The sequence below is a fragment of the Pinus tabuliformis genome, chromosome 1_1 (genome assembly GCF_031772625.1).
Source record: "Pinus tabuliformis cultivar Carrire ecotype Pingquan chromosome 1_1, CPIR1, whole genome shotgun sequence".
NCBI lineage: Eukaryota > Viridiplantae > Streptophyta > Pinopsida > Pinales > Pinaceae > Pinus > Pinus tabuliformis.
In genome coordinates, this window is record NC_142297.1 from 313,457,680 (window position 1) to 313,465,365 (window position 7,686).

Sequence of the window (7,686 nt, forward strand, 5' to 3'; positions counted from 1 at the left end):
AACGTATCAACTTGAGCGGGTGCTATGTCCTGCGGGAACTCCCAGAAACAGCTGGGAAGTGGAGGAACCTAGAAAGTATGGACTTGACCAACTGCTCCAATTTGCAGGGGCTCCCAGATTCAGCTGGAAACTGGACGAACCCCCAACATATCAAGTTGAGACCCTGCTCCGCTCTGCAGGGGCTCCCAGATTCCGCTGGGAACTGGACGAAGCTACAATGGATGGAGTTATACTTCTGCGACAACCTCCAGGGGCTCCCAGATACAGCTGGGAACTGGACAAGCTTGGGTTGTATATTCTTGAACGGGTGTTTCGCCCAGCGGGGTCTCCCATATTCAGTTGGGAATTGGACTAACCTCCGAAAGATCGACCTTCGCGGCTGCTCCGCCGTGCAAGGCCTCCCAGATTCAGCTGGGAACTGGACGAACCTCTGCTCTATCGACCTGAAAGGATGCTCCGCCATCAAGGGGCTCCCAGATTCAGCTGGGAACTGGATAAACCTCGAAGATATCAATTTGAGCGGGTGCTCCGCCCTGGAGGGTCTCCCAAATTCAGCTGGGAACTGGACGAACCTCACAAAAATCAACTTGAGCGAGTGCTCCGCCCTGCAGGGGCTCCCAGATTCAGCTGGGAACTGGACGAACCTCAGAGAAATCAATCTACTTCAATGCTCCGCACTGCAGGGGCTCCCAGATTCAGCTCGGAACTGGAGGAACCTGAGACATATCTCCTTGAGCGAGTGCGACGCCCTGCAGGCATTCCCAGAACTTGTTGAGTCAATCCGGAACTGGACGAATCTAGATTTTATCATGGGGTGATTTGTTAATTAAATATAGTAATTTTTTTTTCAAAACAATTATTTTTTTATTAAAATTATTATAAAAATAAATGTGAAACAATCATATTTAAAAAATAAATCTATTTTGAAATTCCATAGCTACTTTTTTGTTTTTTTAAATCGTTTCGTTTCTTCTTTTAATGTTTTAATTAGTACCTTGCCACTGTTATGGTTGGCGTGTTTATCATCAAATGGTTTGTGTACTTATACATCTAACTCAATGTACATGTTTTGAGTTTGGCATTTGGTAGAATTGTAGTGGCCCCAATTAGTTGAATGAGTGTTTGCACCCGGTTGAGTTTAAAAAATAATTGGAATCAACCAATTGTATGAGTAGAAAATACTCGAAAAAGTTGTAACAAAATAGGGGGTTTTCCAGAGATGGTTTGTGCAGGGGATATTGAATTTTATGGATAGTATCGGGGTTGTGTTGATATTGAGTTTTATGGGAAAATATTTTAATATGAATCTAAATTTTTTTGAATTTTATATTTAATAATTTAAAAAATATTAATAATAAAAAAAATTATGGATATATGTTTTTTATTTGGTCATTAATATTTTATTGTTGAAAATATCAATTATAGATAAAATATTTTAATATTATATATTATTTAAAATAACAAAAAGCAAAAAATATGTATAGTTAAAGTATTGTATTAATGTGTTAATTAAAAATAATATAGATTCATTTTAACTTTAGATTTATTAAGAATCATCAAAGTGAAGTTCAAGTTTTATATTCAAAAAGAAATTTACATATTGAAAATTTTGATCTCCTAAATTCTTAGTGAATACTGAGTTAAGATGAACTTATACTGTTATTTATAAATAATAATTATATTATCTCCATTAATTTTATATGCATTAATATTAATATAGTTTTATATAATTCAAAGGTAAAAGTTGTGTAATTCAGTTTTTAAAAATTAACATGTCTAAAGTATAAATAATGAAAACATTTTTTTTTATAGAATTTTGTTATCGAAATCCTTCTATGACAAAATTGATCATAATTTTCTCACATTATAATGAAATTATAATAGATAGGTCGAGCTCTCGAGACAGGTCGAAGAACCTCCTGAGGCTATAGTGGCTATACATGCAAATCTGAGTGCACCAAAGCTAGCTGAATTCTTTGAGCAACCATTATTGGACAGACTAAAGTATCCTTCGATTTAATCATCCCAGGTCTAAAACAAGGGTTAACACATTTATCTAGAAAACTCCTCAAATTATCTAAGGAGATTGAAATCCTTCTGTGACAAAATTGATCATAATTTTCTAAGGCAGATCCATCAGTTCCTGCGACAACCAACGATTTTTACCGTGGCAAAAATCTGTGGCACAGGAGCGTGTTCTTGTAGTTGACGGTGATAGGATGCAGGTCCCCTCAGGAATACAAGTGTCTCCTATAGATGACAGTTTGAGTTTCACTGAGGCAAGAAGAATATTTTTTCTTAGGCATCTAGATTTTCATTATAGCAGATAGGTTGAGCTCCTGAGACAGAGTGAAGAACCTCCTGAGGCTAAAGCAAGATTGATCAGTGCAAAAGCAATTTCCTAATGTAGTTGTTGCAGAACATGATCAATTTAATTTAATATTGCAGATTTGAAGCTAGGAAATTTTCTACTTACATTAGCTATTAGAGCAGGTATCCAGAAGAATTAGTTCAACCACAGACAACTCTGGCAGGTGCATACGTTCCCACCTATTCTCCTCTTGTTATGTTTTGCTTATTTGCACTATGAATACTTCTCCTCATCTTTCTAAACCCCCCTCTACCAAAGGGAGACCAAGTAAAATTACCCTTGACAGCCTTTATGTGTACATTAAATCTTTAAAAAGATGAAGAGAAGAAAGAGAAAACCATTTTAAACTAGAATTAACTATAATTCTTGACAATAACCACAAATCGTTAGAAAATAAAATACTCTCACTCAAGACTAAACTCCAAGGAATGAAAGGTAGAATTTGAAAGAAATCGAACATAGCAAACACAATGGTTGAAGAAAATGACACTTTGAAAAATGAGATTAAAAATATAAAAGAACAATTACATAATAACTCAGCCCTAAATAACACAGAGAATACATTAGATATTAAACCCATAAAATAATAAATTAATAAACTAATTATACTCGACTATGAGCACCACAGAAGAGCCTTACACCTTATAATTGTTGGTATAGAAGAACAAAACAATGAAGACACGTTAGAATAATTTAAAAAACAAATTAAAGACAAAATCTCAAATTCAAACAACTTATCTCACCGAAGCTATAAGGGCAGGAAAGATAGTTGAGCATAAACAGACTAATCCATGTCAAGGTCAGTTGTAATGACCATAAATTAGATATACTCAAGAAATCCCCAAACCTAAAAGGAACGAGAAACTTTATAAATGAAGACCTCATTCGAGAAGACCAAGCTGAACTTAGGAAACAAGTACAAAAGGTCAAGGAGGCAAGAAAATATGGGAAACAGACAATTAGGAATAGAAAAGCTATTATTAGAGATAGAGTCCCAAACACGAATGATATAATCAGGAATGCAACAACTTACAGATATAATCATGGAATGCAACAACTTACAGATATAATCATAAACAGGAATGCAACAACTTACAGATATAATCATAAACACAAAGATGCAATAGAAAAACACTTCATTTCATTAATAGAAAAATATTGAACTATGCTTACGAACAAAATGGAAATAAGATAGCTCGGGCGATGGTAGCTTATCTCTGAGAAGAGATGTGGCAGCTACATGCCTCTAAACTAAGTTACAATGAGGCTCAAGGGACTTTTTATTATTGAACAATAAGAGAAAACCCTAAAAAACCAAAACCCTAACCCAAGGAGATGTAACACCTATTGAAAATGCAACAAGAAGATGGAGCTTAGTGAAAAGAAGTCGCCTTCATTAGGTGGGCCCGCAGGCTATTTTTTGCGCAAAGTCTATTTTAGACATATGGATCATGGTCTATGAGTTGCAGGATGCTGTTTATGGATGATTGGTCATGTTGATAAAAATAGATGGACTTCTATTTTTAGACATATGGGCGGAGTCTATTTTTAGACTGACAGGCTAAAAATAGAACAGTCGAATATTATTAGCTCTTAATAATATTTGGACTATAAACATTATCTTATCCTCTTGGAGCACTTTAGTTCGAGCTACAGATGTGGCACATGCAACTACCAGAAGGAAATACGCTTTTCTTATGGGTCATTTGAGCTATTGCATGATGGACTTCAGTTAGAACTCAAGTGATTGAGTTTGGTGGAGTTGATTGAGGAGTTGATGGAGTTGTGTTCAGTTTGACTTAGTTGAACTAGTTGTATTTAGTCTAACTGCAAATACACTAGTGATGAATGATGTGAATTAATTATTAATTAATTCACTAATTACTAACTCATAAATCAACTAAAGAATGCATCAGATAACTCAGTGCATGGACAATTCAGTGGAGACAAGTGTTAGAGGTGAGTGAAAGGGCAAGATAGCGGTCAGTTGTGACTATAGTTGTGCATGAGATTTGCACAATCAATGGATTGAGTATTTCCAATGAGGATTGCGTGGTTCAGCCAAGGGAAATATGAGTTTGGATCAGCCATTCTCATTCATTCTCATGCAGGATTGTGCAGTGGAGGCAGGCAAGCAGCGGAGGAGATTTGAACCTGTGATTGATTCAGATCTGAGCTAGTTTGTGTGTAGCAGGTGGAGATAGTACTAAGTACTTGTGAGGAGTATTGTACTATGTATTGTTACATGTTCTCAATCATTATAATATACATATAGTTGGGGGTTTTCAGCTATATGTTTTCCCCAGTACATACTGTGTTAATGTGCACATGCGATTGATGTTTCATTGTTTTTAATTCCGCAAAATTGATGATCAACGTAGAGGAGGTTATGTATTATGCATGCATTCCGAAATAGTATATAATCAGGATAATCTCTGTGAATAAGTGTCATATTATTCAAAATTTCTACATGGTATCAGAGCAGAGTTGATTATCAGATCTATTATTCAGAAAGTGATTACATTTTATTTCTTCAAGCAGAGTCTGTAATCGGGCCAGGTAGCCTTTGGATTCATCCTTCTTTTGGAAGGTAAGATATCCGGTGAATGCCCATACAGTCAATCTCTGTACGAGAAATACTTTGTTCTCACGAATTTTAAATCAGAAGCGGTTGAGTTTTGAGCTGGCGGAATTCGAATTTGCAGCAGTGTTTTCTTGGTGTGAAAGATGAAATGTCTTGCAACGAATTGCGATTGGAGTATGCCCTTGAAGGCATCTTGAATTATATTTCATGGAAAGATAGGATGGAGGCGGTGTTAGATGAAAATGGGCTGAAGGAGTTCATAGAGGCTGAGGTCCCAAAGCCTACTGATGCTGCTCACATTGAGGTTTGGCAAAAGAAGACAACAAAGTGTCGAAGGATTCTGTTGGAGGGCGTGAAGGATCACATTGTGTCTAGTCTGCATGGAAAGGCTTCTCCATACTTGATGTGGAAAGCATTGACAGATCTATTCCAAAGCAAGAGAAACCAGAGGAAGTTGCCGCTCAAGGATAAACTCAGAAACATTGAGTGTGAGAATGGAGACAGTATGCCCAAGTATCTCACGAAGTTCACCCAATATCGGGATGAGCTGGGAAGTGTGGGGGTGACTGTCAATGACGAGGACTTGGTGAGCTTGGCTCTCCTTGGTCTTACGAAGAGTTGGCATTCCTATCAGGACTCTGTCAATGGTCGGGAGAAATTGCCAGGATGGGAGAGACTTTGGTCAGATCTTGTGGAAGAGGAGATCAGGCAAAATACCAGGGACGGATCTTCATCAAAGGCATCTGATGAAGAAAATTGCGCTTTGGCTGCCAAACCAAAGAAGGGGAAGGGGAAGGGTTCTCTTTTCGAATCCAGTTCTTCCAATAATGGGAAGAAGGTTGACAAGTCGAAGGTGAGATGCTTTCGTTGTCATGAGTTGGGCCATTATGCTACCAATTGCCCAAAGAAGAAGTCCAAGAAGGGATCCAGGGAAGGATCTGAAGGTGAGGCACTTGCTTCACAATTTGAGTTGGATTTCCTTCGCATGCATGGTTTCATCCATGGTGGGAAGTGGTTGGTTTCTTGACAGTGGAGCTTCTTTCCACATGACCAGTGACAAGAGTTTGCTCAGTACTTTGGAGGAGAAAGATCTCCAGATACTCATAGCGATGGGTAATGATGAGAAGTATAGTGTCTCAGGTGTAGGCATGGTTATTTTTCAGAGGGAGCATGGAGCTCGCCTTACCTTGACCGATGTCAAGTATGTACTAGGACTAGAGAGAAACTTAGTGTCGATCGCGATGCTGGAAGACAAAGGCTATGATGTAGTCTTCAGTAAGGGAAAGGTTTTCCTTAGACACATCATCACTAGATAGGTGAAGCAGATTGGTTCACGGGTCAAGAACCTGTATGCTCTTGAGGTTCAAGATGCATGAAAAGCCTTGAGCAGCGAGGCAACCGATGGAGACTTGGTGGTTGAGAGGGAGCGTATATTACCTCTCAACATGCAGAGCCAGAAGAAGTCTCAGACAATTGTGGAGGAGCCACGATTGGTGCAGCAACTTCAGGAGGTTGTGGAGCAGCCACAACAAGGGAAGCTGAGAGGAGATCGAGTAGAGACATCTACTCATGCAGAGACCTCCATTAGGGGTAAACTTTGAGCCAGGTGGGCTGAGGGATCACATGCAGCCATACCTCTAGGTAGGAGGTGGGGTGATGTGGATTGATCGTCCCAAGGAGGAGGGGCAGGATCCTTGAGGTACCCAACCTCTTAGATGAGACCTTGCTACGGGAGCCCCGATGTGGAGTAGCAGGAACTGACTGATTGGGTACAGACAGATGCGGATGGAGTGGCAGAGAGAGCGACAGTGTAGGGAATCCCAGGACAGCGCATAGCTAGTAGGCTGCAGCAATGCGATAGGCACAAGTGTTTTGCACAGTGCCAGGTGGCACAGAGAAGTGTGCAATGGTGCGAGATGCATGGAGATGTTGCAGTAGCATAGATGTCAGAGAGGGAAGACTTTTCAGTAGCAGGTAGAGCTTCAGCATCAGAGTATGTTCCTAGCCCAACAGAGTGGTCAATTGGGAGTGTTTTCATTCCAAGTGTTGTTGGAGCAAATGGACCAGGCAAATGTGCTGCATGCATAACATTCCAAAGTTGCAGGATAGGGGTTGCAGATAATACATATCTTGTTGAGAGGGAGTGTTGAAAATGCAACAAGATGATGGAACTTAGTGAAAAGAAGTTGCCTTCACTAAGTGGGCCCGCAGGCTATTTTTGGCGCAAAATCTATTTTTAGACATATGGATCATGGTCTATGAGTTGAAGGATGTTGTTTATGCATGATTGGTCATGTTGGTAAAAATAGATGGAATTCTATTTTTAGACATATGGGCGGAGTCTATTTTAGACTGCCAGGCTAAAAATAGAACAGTCAAATATTATTAGCTCTTAATAATATTTGGACTATAAACATTATCTTATCCTCTTGGAGCACTTCAGTTCGAGCTACAGATGTGGCACATGCAACTGAAAGGAGGAAATACGCTTTTCTTATGGGTCAGTTGAGCTATTGCATGATGGACTTCAGTTAGAACTCAAGTGATTGAGTTTGGTGGAGTTGATTGAGGAGTTGATGGAGTTGTGTTTAGTTTGACTTAGTTGAACTAGTTGTATTTAGTCTAACTTCAAATACACTAGTGATGAGTGATGTGAATTAATTATTAATTAATTCACTAATTATTAACTCATAAATAAACTAAATAATACATCAGTTAACTCAGTGCATGG